A 19,006-nucleotide genomic window follows, 5' to 3' on the forward strand; every position below is an offset into this window, starting at 1 on the left:
TTAGCGTTGTAGTAAATTCAAATAACGCGGGAAAGATTATATCGCTGGTCTTTTCACCCGTCACGTAACCTGGACTTGACTTTGACGTCACAGTCATCACTCTGCTGTTAAAACTGAAACCGAAACAGGTGAGAAAAGAAGTTCGATTATAATTTATTCAGCAGTCGTAGGCAGATATCACGTGGTAATCTGTGTACAGTAACGCCTTATGCATCATTGAAAAGGATAAAACACGAACGCAAAAATTACGCGTCTATAATCCTTTAAATATCTCCACACGTTCTTGGTACGTGGGTCCCATTGCAGTCGAAAGCATTCTAGTTACTTCCTGCCGTACGGCATACCTTTGAGGACAAAACGATGACACTAGGGCTAATACAATGTCCATCATAAAAAAGCTTATACAAGATTTACAACCAAATTCAAAATTTTCGTCGATCGGTCGGTCGGTCGGTCGGTCGGTCGGTCGGTCTGCCAATATTTACTCAAAATACTTGTAACTACATTTTTTACCACTGGTATGCCGCTTTAGGTTCCAAAGCAAAATATGTGACGCACGTCCTACGAAAAATACGACAAGAAAGTTGGTTCAATATGGGGACAGAATGCTGTCGAAGGAAAACTGTTAAGCCTAAATCTGCGACAGCAATTGCAGAATACAGGTATACGTGTCACAATGAGAAAGAATATATCAGCTCTCCGAGCCCCCCTTCTCATAGAAAACCATAATGCGACGACCTCCTGCGAACACCCTTGTATATATTGGCTTGACGCCTCTACCCCAGACTAATGGCTGTCGCAAGCAACGAATAGAAAACATGCTATTCGCTGCAAGCGGGCCCGTGGGAGACCTTTCTGCTCAGCTACGACCTGGAGAAGCCGTGGCTAGAGCCCAAGATGTCGCCACAGCATCGACAGATGGCCACCTAGCAAGCTATACAAGCCCGCCATCCACTAAGTGCCGAGTTTTTTCCAATCCAATAGCATATCTGCCCTGATACCAAGTATATTAAAACTCCATCAGTCCAGTATGTACTTGTGCGATAAATCGGGGGCTAACAATCTTTCCCAGACATGTACGAATGCGCCGATTCACTGTTGAACTCCTGACTATGAATGTACCAAGTTCAGTCCAGTTCGGCTGTGCTATATCTCAAGCATATTCAAATCAACACATTCTATTCTGCACTTCTGCGATATCATCATCATCATCATCATCAGCAGCAGCAGCAGCAGCAGCAGCAGCAGCAGCAGCAGCAGCAGCAGCAGCAGCAGCAGCAGCAGCCGGATTATTCCCATTGCTGGACAAACGCCTGTCCCATATTACTCCAACTAACACGGTCCGTGCTAGTTTCATCCACCTAACCTCTGCGATTTTCTTAACCTCATCCGCCCACCTAACTTGCTGCTTCACCTGGCTACACTTTCCGTCCCTTGGAATCCAATTTGTTAACCTTCGCGACCACCGACTATCCTCTCTTCGCACTACATGCCCTATCCATGCCCATTTCATCTTCTTTATTTCTGCTATAGAATTCATTACCTCGAGTTATTTCTCCGACCCACTCTGCAAACATTCCACCTCTTAACGTTATACACCAACCATTTTGCGTTCCATAGCTGTCTGCGTTGTCGTCAATTGTTTTCCTTAGCCTTTACGTTTCAGCCACATAGGTGAGTAAAGTTAAGACGCTACTGATGTATACTTTCCTCTTGAGCGATACTGGTAAGCTGCTGGTAAGCAACCTCAAGTTCATGCCCAGTACGAAAACTCGATGTTTACAAATTAGCCACACAGCGCAAAAGTCTGAGTTTAAAAAACTAGTACATAGGGTGACAAACCTTTATTACGAAACCTCCTCTAAAGTAAAACAAATATGCTCAGTAAATTTTCCGTTAGAATAACTGTAATATGGCTAGTAGAAATTAATATTTTTTTTTTTCTAAGCATTTATTGCCTTCCTTGTCAGTCCACGCTGTAATCACATTGACATTCGGAAGATTGGTGAGGGGTGCCGCAAACGTCTTGTGTCGTAATTTCAGCACACGTGAAAGTTGGGTCCGCTTTCGGAGCGCAAGTATTTTATTTTGAGTACTTAATAACGACATTAAAAATTCCTTTTTTATGAGATTTAGGTCCATTCAACATCTCTGCATAATGTAATTAATTTTCTAGCACACAATTTATATTTATACACGTGCTTAGCAAGATCAACAAATATAAGTTGGTACGGAACGAAGACGCACAGAAGTCATTTTCTTGAGTGAGAGAGATGTGATTTTGTAGCGAAAGTATACGTGCTAAAGGTATGTGGGTTTGTGCGTCTATGTGTGCGCGCGTGTGTGTATGTGTGGGTGATGGGCGCTTGCATGCGGTTTTATGCTCTTTTTTCGCGTGGTTTGCACACAGGCTGAGCTCACACAGTTCCGTAGCCTTCGACCAATTCAGCTTTGGGCACGTTGTTGCGAAAGTGCCGCTTACAAGAAGGACTTTGCGACTGTTGTTCTGGGTGAAAATTAGCTATCAAGCTCTTTCTGGGTATGCCGATACCTCAGCAGCAGCGATCCGATGCAGTTAATATTTATTTCACAGCCAGATCTAAACTCTAGACATTTTTACTCAAACGTGTGGGCGGCAACCCACTTCCACCTTTTGCGTTAGAACTCAGACCCTCTCTATACCGACCAACATCAAAAGGTCCTAAGCTTCCCTCTGATATTGTTGCCCGAGTACCTTTATCAGTGTGCTTTACTTCGCTGAAAATAAGATTAATAGACTGTTTTCGCTTTTATGCCGGAAATGTGTGTTCACGTAAGTGTTTTTATGTGATCTTGAGAACGTAGGAGTGAAGTTGATAGGTGTAGAGTGCAGAAACACGTAGTGTACTAAATGTGAACTTTTTCGGGAGAGAGAAAAAATATCTCGCACTAACTATGCGCAGTTAGGATCTAGGACGGCTAGCTGAAAATTATGCAAAGGAAGAATACATGTGCTGAGTATATTTTGTACTTTCTCAAGTGTTAATGTAAGCAAGTATATTCAACTAGGACGAACAATTACAGAATCAAACAAAGAAAATATATCTGCCTTAAAAAAAATAAAGACGCAAAGAGGGCAGAAAAAAATATATAGAAAAACCGCAGTGCCTTACACATAATTACCAGTAATTCAAGGACAATAAAGGAAGGTGCCTGTAATTTTTTACATATACCAGAACATTTTAAGTGCCAGGTTAGCTTCCATCGACGAAAAAAAAAAACCGAAATATATCGGAGCATCAAAAGTATTGTGTAACCGTATAATGTCACCACATGAAAACATCATTTAGCTCAAATACTGCATTGAGCATATCCGATTACGTATTGAGGGCCAAGAAAGAACAAAATTAATAAATACGCATTCCTAAAGCGAAATTGGTGCAACATGTTTTGTAATAGATTGAAGGTACGGTTTGCTACGTTTTCATGAATACGTGTACCCCCGGCTTTAACACCACACCCATTCTTCGGGAAGGTATCTATAATGCTCAATATCAACAACCATGTTTAGTTTTTATTGTTAAATACATTATCTGATAAGATGGAGAATGGCATCACTATCCCCAGTTTCTTGCTATAGTTTACAAATTGTACCCGACGCGCGCTGCTAATGATGGCACGGTTTGGTTTGGTTTATGAGGTTTAACGAAGCAATGCAACTCATTCTATGAGATACGCCGTAGTGAAGGACTTCGAAAATTGCGACCACCTGGGATTCTTTACCGCGCACAGACACCGCACCGGACACGGACGCCTTGATTTTTGCCTGCCTGCTTCGAAGGTGCTTCTAATTATAGTTGCCGAATAAAGCCAGCGTTTGCTATACATATGCAGCCCAGTCACTGCGCACATAGTTACTGCGTTACAGACGTTCCACCAGGAATAGCTCTGTTTCTAATGTATATTGTCACGTACACGGTGATTCGGGATACCAAGGATAGCTTTTATGACAGGGGGTTAGCCCAGACACAACGGCAGCTCTCAGTCATGCGATAGCTGGCAATGATTGGTGGCAATATAATGATAGCTACGTGTTCGTAACCTTCTGTGGCTTCAACCAAACAAATTATTTAGGCGGTGTCTCGGCTGCAACAATGAAAGTTCACATGAGTATCATCGTTTACATCTTACGAATTTAAAGCAAAATTTTGTATACAAAGTGAAAATAAAGCACCGAAATGGTATTAGCTATAACGAGTGCCTGGTCCGACAGCCTGACATTACTGCTAATACCATCTTAGTGGAGCGCCTCTGAAAGCCTGAGTCGCGCTGGGACGTTAAACCACATAAACCAAGCCATTTTAGTGGAGAGAAACGTTGCAGGGAATAGCCTTATTCTAAGGAACCGAATGCTTCCAAAGGACATACACAAAGCTGAGCTAAAAATACGTTTGAATATGGGAAGCAGTTCAAAAACAGTGCTACGATTTATAGAAAAAAAAAAAAGCTGCAGAGAGCACTGGAGTTTCGGAAATATTCATCACTCTTTAATTGCTGACTTGAAACCCAATGCAATTTAAGGTACAAATTGGAGACTGAGAGGGAATTGGAGGCTTCGTGCAGGTCTAGTGGCCTCAATGTCAGCGTAGTTTGGCGTAACATATAAGAATAACGTTCAACAGCCTGGAATCACGTCAATGTGACACCACCCTCACACGGTAAGGGACTTCATGGGCAGCGAGAACCGGTTCGAATGCGCTCAGCACAGGAAACGATGGAGTGTCCTCATTTCATCGCATAGAGGAAAAGCATTGACGGCTGCTCTGCTGACATAAAATGACGACAATACTTTAGAGTAGACACATATGTTTTGCGTTTGAAGATGGAGAAAGCAGGGATTTTTGTTTTCTTTTCACATCCCTCCTAATATTTTCTTCTTAGCCACTTAAATATATGGCAGCATAGTTCTCTATGCCCACTATTATTAGGCGATCAATCGTTTTTGGGTGTGTGTTATAATCTATCTGTTGCAAAAATATTTGACTAGCAGTTTCTTTAGAAATTCTTTTATGCATGCTCTTATCGCTGGCAAAAATGAGAAAACCAGCTTTTCTGAATAAAACGCACATATAATTGTGAGTACAGAGAGGTCATGGCTCATTCTGTTTTCGCTCCAACATCTCCTCGACCTTGGTTTCCCAAGCCGACTTCAGTTATTTATTCACTTTCTGCTCTGAAGCAAGACACTGAGCATGCCTGGCTCGTGGATGCGTTTAAACAACCATTTCATTTCTGGCTGCTGTTTCTCGCTGATTACTAGTAAAAAAGATGTATCTAACAAAGTTTTCGTTCATGACACCCGCAGGTTCTTTCCAAGAAAATATTCCCCGGATGTCACAGCGAAGACACATACGAGACAGTCGGTTCAAGATAAATTATCATCCCGTGCTGCTGTTTTCCCCTCGCAAGGAACGGTCATTTTTCAAACCGCCTAAGTTTCTCTTTTCATGGCGCCAGAAGCAAGACCATTCCAGAACGCTCTGTTGCTAAGCATTTCGCGCCGTATAATGAGCGTCGAGCGCCCAAAAACTTCTCCCGCAAACGCTTATCTTTTAGAACATTTCCCCTGCCTAAAAATCTAGTTGTATAAGTTACTGTCATCGCCGAGCCACCGACGGCAGGAACTGCGAAGTAGATTTTTTGATCTATTTTTATACAGTTTTGTGCAGCCATTCTCTGGCTTGAAATAATATTCCGCATTTGTTTAAAGCCTCAGGCTTCCAGAAATGAGCTGGCGAGATTTTGTGCGTTTCATGCGTCGTGTCGCACAGACCCGCTTTTGAGGTGACAGGCACGCTGTATCCCAAAACATTCAGAGGCACAAAAATCTCCCTCCTACTGCCCGCAAAGCAAACGCATGCTGCTCCTAGAAAGCTTTAAGGTTGAAACCAACAAACAATATTATTGAGTCAAATACAAGTTAAGACACGTCTAAAGAACAGGAACCGACATTCAGACTTTATTGTGCTCTATACACGTATATTGTGTATTTACGCTGTCCTGATGTTTAATTAACCTAAAGTTTACTTCTACCTCCAATTCATGGGAGCATTTCTGTACCTTACTTTCCTTTCCATTTCAGAACCTTCCTCTCCAGAAACGAGATTAGTTCTGGCTTCAGGGTAGGAAAATAAATTAGGGCGTTTCCGCTAGGCACTTTTTTCTAGTTTTCTTTCCCAATGTCAGGAAGCCTTCGTTTTATGACATTTGGAGACATTGAAAGAGGGTGCTTCTCTTTAGTTCTCTTGCTCAGCGAATGCCTACTGCCGCAATCGGCATCATTTGCTTGCTTTGCGTTTGCTGTCATGATTGTCCTCCTTATTGTGATTGCAGTTTAAGGCGACAGCCGTATTTGGCACATGGTGAATATCTCGCGCAAGCGTGATCTGACCACAAAGTGGGACCGTGAGATGTGGCCGCGAGATTCCACGAGATACCGGCGGGGTTCTTTCTAACCTCTAAGCAAGCAAAAAGAAAAAAAAAACAAAAAAAAACGAAAAAAACGGGAATCCACCGGAAATCGAACTCCTACCCCTCCGCTTACCAGCCGAGCTCGCTAATCTAGCATTGCTGTTCTCCCCTTGGCAAAGTAGGGGCGAGACAATGACGACTTCACCCCGTTCGCCAGGAGAGATCATGGCACACCCAATCTGCCGGCAGCTATGGAGACCGAGCGCTGCAACGAGAGTGCCATTGCCATCGAGTGGAGCTGCTCACCTAGAACGTACTTAGCACGGAAGAAGCTGTTGTTGTGCACTCTGTGATCGGCGGGGTTCTGTCAAACGCTACAATAGAACCAGCCCCAAGGGTCCAGTTGCCCTTAGGGATTCTTAAGTGCTTCAAGAAGTTTTTACTATGGCAAGAAAAGTATAGCATTTTCTTTCGCGCTAAAGGGGAGTTATCTCCTATTAATAACACTAGCATTTTTTTTTCCTCAAACACCATTTCTATGAAATTCAGCAAGTTCACTAAGAACCATCTCCTTCTTGCCTGCATTAGGAACCAGCACACTCCAATAACGAACAAAGGGTGCTGCAAGTCAAAGGACTTTGGATAGAACGCAGCGATGTGCATCCTATGAGAAGGCAGACCAACTTGGAGTGATTGGCTACATGCACTAGTGGAAAAGTAGTAGCAAAATCACAATGAACGAATACAGGCATCGTTGCAGTTGACACTGTTAAACAATCTGAGACATCGCTGCGGGTGGAAGGTTCACATTGTATTTGCAGTTAACAGTGAACTTCAGTTTTTCTACCTCCAGCTTCTGTTCAGGGAGCCCTATATGCTGAGTTAATATGCAAAACTTTCCTCTGCTTGTCTCTGTTTGGATCATTCAAAATTGGTAAAAAACGGCATCACCGCTCTCCTGCATATGAACTTATCTCATGAAACCTTACACGCATTTCTTCGCAGGCAAACCCTTTCTACTCGATTGTCACTAAGTCCTTAATCTGCACATCTGTTATCTCGTACATAGTCATCCGCACACATTCGTAAGCTACACCGTCATGTGTAAGCCCACCAGACATAGATATCAAGCCCCGCTTCAACCAAACAGTGCAAAGGTGCCAGCGTGGCCTATGGGCAGCGTGTTTGACTCGGTATCCAAGAGTCTCAGCGGATTACGTTTTCGTCTCATCCTTCTGTCTGAAAGGAGGCATTCGAATCTTCAGCTTTTCTTGGCACAGATATGTGATGTCGTCTCGTAACGTCACAGCTCTCACCGACATTGCAGTACCCGGCCATGCCACCTACCTACTAGCGGCTGTCAAAGGCATGCTCCTGATTTTTCTCCGACAATAGTAACAATGCCGCCGCCGGTAATCCTGGAGACGTGTCATTTGGCCATGTTGTGTCGAAATTCATTTCCAGCTTCAGGGATCAACCACCTAAGGGTTCTGAAGGGTACGGACAGTTTAAAAAATGTCAAAAACGAAATTGAGGTCCACGCTAAATGATCAGAACACCTTGTTTCGGCATGACCCCGTTGACCCACTAGAGTACCCGCAGTAAAGCAGCAATGCTCGAGCTTAACAGCTTAGCCTCTCATAGGAAAGAAGTACTCAATATCAAGATGGTTTAAAAAAACCATCTTACACTATAGGACATGGGCTTTGTCGGCGCGTTGACTACAGATGGCGCATTCGGGGGTGCAAATATCGAAAACATGTTCGCATACAGTAACGGCGTAGGGAGTGAGAGCGCTTGACGCTGTAGCCAAATGACCGTGTCAGATTTCGTGTGAAATTTATGATCCGCGCTGCAAACGGCCGGAATAGAAGTAAGCAATGCGTTGTGGTGGCGTAGTACCAGACCGACAGGTTTTTGCGGATTGAGACTTCGAGCAACCTCTTGTCCGGCCTGTTCCCTGGTGGGCGCGCTGTGTGAGCGAGGTTCGAAATCATTAAAATGGTGCGGCTATCGATTGGTACTGTTCGATTTATGAAAAATAAAAGCAGCGGAAGAAGCTGGTATTTCGCAAAATTACGCATGCTTCGAGTCACTATGAATTGTAGCACAAGATGTATGGCCACTGCTGTCACACATCATTGTGCCTTCACTTGGGGGCAAGTACGAGCCGTCGCGGATGTAAAAACAGAGCCATTTGAATACAGTTGCCGTAGGTAACGTTGCGTCGACATATGTGTTTTGCTCATGATCGTGGTATTCTTTGTGGACAGCCTGGGGAAGCACATCTCGACGGTGAAAGTTGAGTCGAACGCAAGTTCTTTGGTGTGGTTGGGATGAATATTCTGCTCTGAATACGCTGTTTCGTCTGTGAAAAGTCGGTTCATGACTAATGTGTAGGTAGTTCTTCAAGAATCTGCCGTAAATTAGGGTAAGGCAAGTGCACTGGGCTTGCGGATGCATCTTGATCAAGTTGATTTGAATTTTAGGAAGCCTCAACGAGAAGAGGGTTTCTGTTGGCGCATGGAGGGCAGTCAAAGTGTTCTAGGTAATTACAAGCAGCATGTTAGAAAGCAAATATAAACTTTAATCGAAAAAAGTAGAATACTATACAGACACAAAAATCATTCGACAATAGTTTATTTTCATTCTTAAAATAGATATAAACCCCAGAAAAACTACAAAACAAAGTTAGGGGGATACTTCAGCTCCGCTTTAAGGGCATTGCAAGGCAGCGTACGGCTCCCACCTACGGTTCCCTCGGAGATGCACTCTGCTGTACATCCACTTTGCACTCTTTTAATCGCAAATGTTTTATTAGAACCTCTGGTCGCTAATACGCTTAGCACACAGACGTAAGCTAACGTATTTTGTTAAAGTCCACCCGGGCATAATCATAAAGCCCCGCGTAGCCAAGCTTAACTTCATGCCTGTGTGGCCTAGGGATAGGATACCTAAATAGCAATGAAATCACCTTGGATAGTTCCGTTTCTCTCCTATATTTAAATATTGATCTCAAGTTCGACCTGTCTGTCAAAGCTGCCATGTCACGTGGCCGCATGACGTCGTCGCGCAGCCCTCGGCCCACCAATCACTGCCCGACTATGTCAGCTGCCAGCTGCCATTTCCCAGAGCAGCGCACATTTGTCGCTCGCAACTCCGACGCCGACATCAGTGACTGTGGTTTTCTGAAGAACAAGGCCTTTGACGTTGTCGTGTTATTAAATCGAGACAGCCTCTAAACAACTTTGCCATTGATTGAAGGAGACGGAATTTTCATAGGATAACATCAATTCTCGTCTAAAAGAATTGGTGTCCAAGACTGGAACCCCTCACAATCCTGTAGGCCACGTATCACATCACTTAAGCTTTACTTGCATGCTTTTGAAAATATATGTTCATGTTTGTATTTAACATCTGCAGGTCCCCTGGCGCAATATTCTATGGAGCGGTGCAGGTAAGCATGTGCATACCAAAATAATCAACACGAACAAACGCGCTTCTTAGAAAGCTTTTTGTTTCAAATTTAGGCTGAAATATCATCGACGAAAGCGTATCTGACAGAACCTATTTAAGAGAGAATTCTTTTTTTTTTTTTTTTTTAAAGAGGGATAGACTATGGGGCACTGATTGGATGTGACCTACCCACCACACACAGCCTAGAAGGCTGTGGGCGTTTCGAAGCTATTAAATATAGAAGGCCTAAATTGCTTCCTTTTGCGTCCTGGTTTCAGGAATAAGAAGGAACATCTAAGTATAAGTTATTCTAAATGAAAGCTCCGCTTCGGCAAGGAGCCTAACTCTGAAGCCGCGAAGGCCATCAGACGTCCGAGCCGGTCTAATCGGCTCTGTGTTTCAACTACGAGCGAATGCAGCTCGGAAGAAAGCGTGCACAAAGAGCGTGCTTAGTCAAGATGCACTATGTGGGTGGCCGGGGATACAACAACAAAACTAACAGCCAGCGCCCTGGTACGGCGTGGCAGCTACAGTGCCGCAGTGCTGTTGGTGATGCAGGGACGCTCGTCATGCTCGGCTATCGAGGCTTGACGTCGAGGTAGACGAGACCGCGTAGTGACAGCCGCGGCTGCGGAGATGATTAGTGATACCGACGAAGGTCGGCCGACGAAATAAGGTAGCGCGCAGCAGCGAAAAGGCGCGCCAGCAACAACGCGTAGACGGCGGACCTCCATCCTTCGAAACTGCCTCCTTATATGAAAGGCCACGCTGTAACGAGAGCGGAGAAAACGTTAACGTGAAGCAGCCACAGCTTATTCACCATATAGATCGCATGATTCAATTTTGTCATTGCGAATTTTATTCTTATTTTGTTATCGTTCATATTACAAAAGGCTTCTTTCATCCTATGCAATCAAATAAAGAGCCCCCCCCCCCCTTTTTTTTTTCATTCATGGATGGCGCAGGCTTATGCGTTTGACTCCATGTAGTGACTTAATAAAGCAATCATAGAGCACATATTCGTGTTCTTATAAGTAGCGGCAACAGTCGTCATTGAGCTTGCGTAATTCAGCAGGAATGAGGCTAACCCTTTATGCGAACGCTATAGACTGCTCAATATCCGTATTATTATCTTAGGGATAGCAATAAATTATATGACGAAATTCTGAGAACAATAATGATTGTAGATATCAGTCCCAAATATGTTTTGCACAGATGAAAAAATAGCCTCTCAAATCGTTGTACAGGATAAAAGAAGCGAACACAGATATATATGCACATATGTTCCGTTAGGACGAATAGAGTGTAACCCTGTGAATACGGAATAAAAAGTGGACAAAGCACTAGAAGCATCCTTACAGCGTAAAAGTTTGGATTGTCTTTATAGATATGCAGTTGCAAATAAAAAAATATTTTCCAATTTCGTTCATTTCATGGTCAAACATTTCGCGAGACATTATCATAAACAAATATAATAGGACTTTTCACAGAAAAAAAAATACTTTTCAGTCGATAACAGATACAAAAGAAGTGATTATGCAAAAATAATTTATGAAACCAAATCGGACAAGTTCAGGCCTTGAAAAGCACATGAATGGCGCTCAAGGCGTATGAGCCAGAGCTGGTTTTTTTTTTTTTTTTTTTTTTTTACATTTGCTTACAATATTTGAAAAGAATAGGTAAAATAACAGTGTCTGCTATTGCCCGTGAGGAACAGCCTGTAGGGAAAGAACTTTTATCATCCGCTCCACAATCTGCATATTTCACGGAAGCAAAAGTTGCCTGCAGGCTGGAAAGCCGAGACTAAGATCCTTTGGGGTGGTTCACGCTTCCTACAAATAAAAAGAACAAATAAACAAAACGCAGCAGGGCTGCACTTAGCAGGCAGGCCAGTCACAGCCTTTTCCGGGCCTGCTATTGCTCGGAGTCATTACCATTTTGACAGGCATAATATATGCGTTCTTATGCAGCCGCATTTTCGTGAAGCGCCTCTCCGAACGGCTACTCTCGGAGCGAATACATTTCGTTTCCGGAGAAAAGAGATTCCAGCTCAGGTCTCCTGAGGTTGTGAGCTGAACTGACAGAGTGCTAAAAAGACAGCGCCCATGTCAGCTTTCATTCCGTAAGGTATTGAGTTTCCTGCGGATGAAAGAATGGGAACAAGATATCGGAGAGAGTGTTTATGTCGGCTGGCTGAGTACCAGGGCTAACGTTCGACGCAAAACAGTTTTCGAGGAGGTATCGACGAAACACAGGTGTTTATATACCTTATTACATCGGTAGTACGTCCAATTCTGCTAATCGTATAGCAAAACAGGTAAATTTTAAAAGCAAAGGTAAGCAAATTTTTTTGAAGATTTGATGAGATGATATAATACGAAATATGACGTTACTTCCGAATGCATGTCAGCCATAAAGACACAGAGACTATTGTGAGCAGTTTCATTGTGTTTGTTTTTTCAAGTAAGTCATTCTTTTAAAGAGGTTTAATTGCGCCTAACTGAGGGGCTTCTATGGGCTGAACTGGAGCCGCTGAAGGGCATGCCCCTTTTCTGCCCCTGACGGAATCGTTCGCACCATGGGCTTGAAGCCGATCGGATAACCGCGGTGCTCCGTGCTGCAGCATGCTCACGTGATGCTGACTGACAGTGCGGGTGGTCATTAAGAAGTAGCTCTAGTACGCGGTGAGGGGATGGGGCTTAGAACACCGGATGAGCGCGGCATTGTGTGCAGTTTAGCAGTTCATTACCTCGGGTCACTTCTCGTCATCATGGTGGGGATGACTGACAAAAAGGATAAATCCTCATTATTTCTCCCAGCTGTTACTGAGTTTATAAAAACATCTCTTAGAGTGGCACGCGAGCAAAAAGGGCGTTCTGTGCGGGCAATCTCATTAGAATGGTTATATTGGAAAAGGAGTAATGAAAATTTTATCCGCCCTTCACGCACGCGTGGCAGAGATGACCCGCTGTCGTCAAGCTCCAGTTAAGCAGCTTGAGAGCATTTCGGTTCCGTAAATCCAGCGTACGAAGTTTGTCTAGGGTGTGACGCCGTGCAGCGTGGAAACCTAGCAGGTGTGAAAAGGAGAAGAGGATTGACGGAAGTAGGGAAGGGGAAGGTAATTGTAAACAGACCTGAAATCAGATGTTGAAATTAAAAATAAAATTTGAAGTATAACTGTAATTATAAATCGCATACATTTTATATTTCAATCAAAATTTACCTCGAACTTGGAATGGAAAAATTGATGTGCAAAATATGACGAAAATTAGAATGTAAGTAAAAAATAAACTTTTAATTGGAATTTAAATATTGTGAAAGTGAGATGAAAACTTAAGCTAGAATTGAAGTTGTAATTGAGATTCAAAAATGAAGCGAAAAATAATGGAATTCGAATGGCAGATTAAATTAAAATGCAGCTGAAATTGTAACCCGTAAGGTTGTGTTGGGATTCCCATTGGTCACCATACATTTTTTTTTTTTTTGTATGGTGATTGTTCCTGAACATATTGAATCAAAATATAATTTAGTGTATAGTCGAAAAGGATATCGTCAGGTGCTCGAGAGCTACGCGCGCTAAGGGCGACAGTAGACTACTGCTGATGCAATCGAAACTTATTTTGTAAATTTTTATTTCACCCTTCCCGTAGATATATTCAAGGACAGTGAAAACAACGCCATTGCCTAGGCGCCAAAAATAGCTCTCGACATTTTAGTCATTTGTTGTTTAGTGTCTAAGTGCTGGCAATTGCGGTAAAGCCTTTTATTTCGCGAAAGATTGACCAAATTGACTCATGCATTAAAACTACGATGATCGGCTCCTCGAAAGAAGGAAGAAATCGATACACCACAGTGCTATTATTCTTTGGATTTGTCTTGTGTTATCGTCTCGTGGAGGCACAATTTTTAACAAGCATCACACATTGCTGGGTTGTAAGCACTGAAGTCTGATTTTTGACAATTTATTTAATATCAGCGACATTAAGATGGCTCACTGCAGCGAAAATTACCGAGTAGAATTTACTCCCTTCACTAACCGTTCTTTAAACTAGCTGTGCACTTAACGTCTAGCTTAGGCTTTTTGTTTTTTGCCCGAAAAAGAAAAAAAGCCGCCTGCCCCGTCATTTGTCAGTTACATAAGCCCGTTTTTTTTTTTATAAGCGCACACCATTCACATGGCCTCTTGAGCAACAGAGTTTCATAATAAAGTTCAGCTTTTTTGGAAGTAAGTTTTTGTCGAGGAACTGAACATAATTGCAAGTTTTTTTTTTGTTTTAGAGAAACTTACCCGATTGCTGCAATATGCCGTGCGCATCCAAATTTTGTATTTTGCTCGCATCGAGTATAATTAAAGATGCCACAGAAACTAGCAAGGAAGTTTTTCGAAAATAAAACAACATGTTAACGAAAATCACCAACTTTCTAAAAAAATATCCGCCTATATTCATTGTTGTCTGTTGCAGTGGTTGTCTGCAACAGGTGAATAAATTATTTTCACAAACAATTTCCCGTTAAAAAATACGCCTGTCCAGAATTGTCGCATATAGTGACCACAAGCCCTAAATAAATTTGGAATACAAAGGTAGCTTGGAGTACTACCAAATATTTCACAGAAAGAAATTGTTCTAATTGTTGAGAATATGATAACAGCAATGCGGGATGTCCACCCTGCCTCCTCGTGTTCGCAGTATACGCTGCATACTCACGTGGTTGCCTACTCAGATTGGAAGATTTTCCACTGCGGTTGATAGACGCAGTTTTGAACCTGGTTCCATTCTCACCTGACACCTAGCTGCCGTAGTCTAGAAACGTCCGAACACAATCTAGCGAAGCAGCCAACAACCGCCTATCTCGCCATGCATTTGCCATGCCATGTCATCTGCACCCCTTCACAGTGGGCCATGTCATGTGGTATCAAGACCACACACCCCGTTAATCAATCAGCTCCAGGCCATGTCACATAAATCTGTGACGTGATCACTGTCTCGAGGAATGAGTGAGCTTTGTTACTAATCATGCAGGGATTTTATGTGACGGAGCTTGTAATGTTATCCCGCTATTGATTTTACATCGGAAAGACAAGGCACTTAAAGAATAGGCACAGAGGAGCGCTGACCAGCAACTGACTGTATTAATCCCTGAGCGTATAAATACACAAGTGCGCAGAAAACAGAAACGGGGAGCCAATAACCCCAACACTAAACCCCCATCCCCTCCCCCCCCACCCCACCCCCCACACACCCCTAAAAAAAGTAACTACCAACCTCGCCAATCAAGATTAATATAGGCCAGCTCATGGCGAGACAAAGATATTGAAAGTTTGCTTGCACTGAGTTCTTTGCGTGCGACATGCCAGCAAACCTTCAATACCTTCAAATACGAGCCGTTGTTAGTCAGCGCTCGTGTGTGTTGCGTGTCTTGTCTTTGTAAGCTATTTTCTTTTACACCGTTAAATCAACAACTCGCCCAGGAACACACTTTCACGTCACCCCCAATCAGCTTTCGGCCATGTCGCGTTACGCTGTGATATCATCACTGTCTCGAGCAATGAGAGGATTTAATTACGATAACCACGCCGGCCCTTTTACGACTAACCACGTCGGAATCTTTTCCTTTTCCTTGCTGAAGCTTGTTACGATATCGCATTAATAACGTGCATAGATCTTTAGATGGCGTTGCTCCTCTCATGCATATTGATCTTGCCTCCATCGATCAGCAAGAAACATGTCTGAAGAACATTCCTGCTGCTTCTCTTTTCTGTGAAAGAGCCCTCTGTCAACTACGACGTCAGTCACGAAACCATCCTTGATGCTCTGAAAGTTGTACGCGTTGGTCAAATGTTTATGTCCGAGCACTGATTGGGAATCTACATAGCCTGCAGTTGTTAGACCTACTTATTTTTAAACCCAATGGCAGTCGGCAGCAGTGCATACACAAGCATCAAATGATATTATTTAATTAGTCATTAGTTCGTTTCTATTCACCATTGTTGCACATCATATGACGGCGTTAGGCGGCGATAAAGTGAAAATAAATAATGTTTTCTCCATGTTTATCATAGTAAGACACGTTAAACAGAAACGTGGTGAGCGCATTTGCTACAGGCCTCAAATTCTTCCTCGCAGAATTTTAGAACCAGCGGAGGGCTTAGCAGTCGATCATTTTGTGGACTTTGAGGATGTTGCAAAAGGCACTATTAACATAGACATGAAGGGACTAGTCTCAAAATTCTGTAAACAATATTGTTTTATCGGCTCTTTTCGAGGTTTCGAGAAAACAATACGCGAAGTGGCTAACCGGACAGGCAATCAAAAAATGAAGAGATTGTAAAGAGAGGAAAGAATATTTACTTAACCACAGAGGACAAAAAGTTCTTAAAAAGTAACGTCGTTCACAGACGCAGTGTTGCGGCGAATTTTCTTAGTTCCAGAAAGACTTAAGCCACACATTCTTTTGGCGGAAGATTTAATGGCATCCTGGAATATGTTTCTTCGGTCCTAATGTGGACAAAGCCCAAACACTGACTGCTATACAGAACGATGCTGCCTTCGGTTCGCTGGAAGAAGAGACAACATATATTTTGAACTGCACACCGATATAACCAGGTTGCATTTTGGGCAATGCAACCACGCGTAGCATTATTTCGTCGTTCTTTTCTGAGTCCATGCACATGATCTTTGAAATGTAATCTTACGTGAGTGTTTAGGTATGATTCGTGTTTCTTTCTCTGAGATGTTTCGTTTAGTCGCGAACTACCGTTGAAAACCTTAATCTGCGACTTGACTAGCATCTATTGAAAAGGAACGTTATTAGTTTTTGACGATGCGTTCAAATCAAGAGTCACTCTCTTGTAGAAAACGCAGCACGTTGTCTGCATTTTTTATATTTATTACAATTATACGATAACCAAAGCCGCTTGCTATTAGTGTTAGTTCATGTAAAGTCGCAGTTGAGCCATTTTTTTTTTTTTCGCTATTTATAGCCTGCACACCAACCAGCGTCTGTGCTTTTCTTCTGGTGCACGAAAACTTTCAACCAACCCTATAGCAATAACATTGCAGTAAATTCCTACGAGCGTTGGGCCTTGCGACACCCTTGCCCGCTTCAAGTTCTTGCGATGAGAAATTGCTTTGGGATGCTCTTACAATATCTGAGTTGAAACGTGATACGCTCTGTGAAACAAACAGACCATCCTGTACTTCTTTGCTCAATTTTTGAAAATATACGTTATCATAACGCAAGATGAATGCATTGGTCAACCATTCCACGTTCTATAATGCACAAAATTTAATATACATTGTGAAGCAAAATTTGTGTGTTTTGTTATTTTGACCTACCAAACTGCTCTTTCCTTCAGGTCTTTTATTTTGAGCTCTAACCGGGACAGCTGTCTGGGATGCGCAGCACAAATATTTGATATTTGAGAGCGAATATGCCAAGATATTGGTTAAGCCTGAAAAGAGGAGGCACGTTTAGAACATCGCAATTTTTTTTTAGTAAACTATACTGTTGTAATATGCACAAACTAATGTGTCTTACAAAGATTATGATCTGAGCTCAGGTGATGCACAGACAATATTCAGGAATACCAACCTGCGTGACTAGAGTTATTGAAGACATTCTTACCAGAAATAGCTTCTGCTATATATAACGCTCCGGCATCAAAAAGGAACTGTTATTGACCACGTGTTGGACCTGTGCGACCTTTCCCGCGATTTAAAGCGCACATAAATTCAGGTATAGTGGACTTTGCATCGGCAATGCTTCTATAAGGTAAGGGACGACATAGAGTAACAGACTAGCATAGAAAGATATGGGGGCTACCTATAGCTTCAGTTGACCGCACAATCGGTCCATTTTGTTGTCTGGCGAGCAATCCGCGTTGTATCCTCCGCCTCTCCTCCCCCCCATCTTCGTCTCCACTAGAAGACAACCCCTATCTCTCAACGCATCCAGGTTCGAATCGACGCTCTGCTACTGGTGGCACACAATTTCTGCTTTCACAGACAGCAACTAGCGCACAAAAGTGACAGAATTTGTATCACAAACACTAATATAGACTCTAACAAATAATATAATTAGTTGCGCGCACAACCCAAAATTTGTGAAACTGTTTTGTGGTCTGGCAACACCGCCGCAGAAGCTTCCTGTCGCCATCTTGGTTTGGCCACGCGTTGCGTCGTCGGCATAGCCGCAGGTTGTGCGTGCTTCTTGATGCCGGGGAAGCTCTCATGAATACCGCAATTATAATTTAAGAGCTACGAGTCATCCGCTGCACTGTTGGACTGCTCATCTTTTGCTGAATGCAAGCCCGTTCTCGTTCGGCTGCTTTCTTCCGCTTCTTCTGCTTCTCATGAAATTTCGTACTGACGATGGCAGGAATCGACACTGGAGAATGCGTAAAGAGTCTGTCCCGATCTCGTTTCAATGTGGCATTTAGGCACTGGGTTAAGCTTCGCGCATTGTCATTACTTTATTCTCACGTGGACCAACATCCGCCTGTTAAAGTAGGGAGCGGCTAAGCGCGGCATGCGCACATGTCTTGGCCGGATAAACTTTTGTGGCACTGCATGTTTTCTTCCGTGCTAGCTATTATAGCATCGTGCTCTGCAGAATAATCGTTCGCGACCCTCGGTCAGCTGCGTAGTGCGAGTGTCTCCTGAAATATAAACGTGTAGTGTACATAGGATTTGCAGTGTCAAAGTTACGGAACCCGGCACGTTTACCAGGATAATTTGAGCTGCTTAGCTTCGATGTTCAGGTCTGTTTTATTTACAATATTGCAAGTAACACCGCAGTTATTTAGTTGATTTCCTAGTTTTTATATTGTAGCAACCTTTCCTACTGCCATGAAAAGCGTACCTGACAGCTGCTGTGCGGCCGGACTAACGGCCGCGTGTGCAGGTGTAAATTCCGAATGATTTATGACTTCGTACATTTAATTCACTGACTACTAGAGTTGAGGAAAGAGGGAATAACTTTTTTCGGAACACGCTGTCGCCGCTTGACGCAAAAATAGTAAAACTGGACGGCTTGAAAGGTTGCCAGCACACTTGCGTACTTCAAAAGCGTTTATCCACCACGTTAAAAGAGCTAATTG

General features: G+C 43.0%; 1 long non-coding RNA gene across 4 annotated transcripts in view; it reads right to left on the bottom strand.

Annotated features, from left to right (window-relative positions):
- The window catches only part of LOC146190513 (uncharacterized), a 124,421-nt gene that overhangs the window by 2,733 nt on the left and 102,682 nt on the right, over positions 1-19,006 (bottom strand). For 2 of the 4 annotated variants that reach the window (XR_014706318.1, XR_014706323.1), the window contains 2 exons: positions 17,244-17,359; positions 16,248-16,462 (listed from right to left, as the gene is read on the bottom strand). The exons of 1 other annotated variant lie outside the window; for it this stretch is intronic. This is a non-coding gene — a long non-coding RNA (uncharacterized LOC146190513). Of the gene's footprint in view, positions 1-16,247; positions 16,463-17,243; positions 17,360-19,006 lie in introns of those variants that run through there. One more of the 4 variants, XR_014706319.1, reaches the window with a different exon arrangement.

This window comes from Amblyomma maculatum, chromosome 4, assembly GCF_055883805.1.
Source record: "Amblyomma maculatum isolate TAMU_Amacu chromosome 4, ASM5588380v1, whole genome shotgun sequence".
NCBI classification, from domain to species: Eukaryota; Metazoa; Arthropoda; class Arachnida; order Ixodida; family Ixodidae; genus Amblyomma; species Amblyomma maculatum.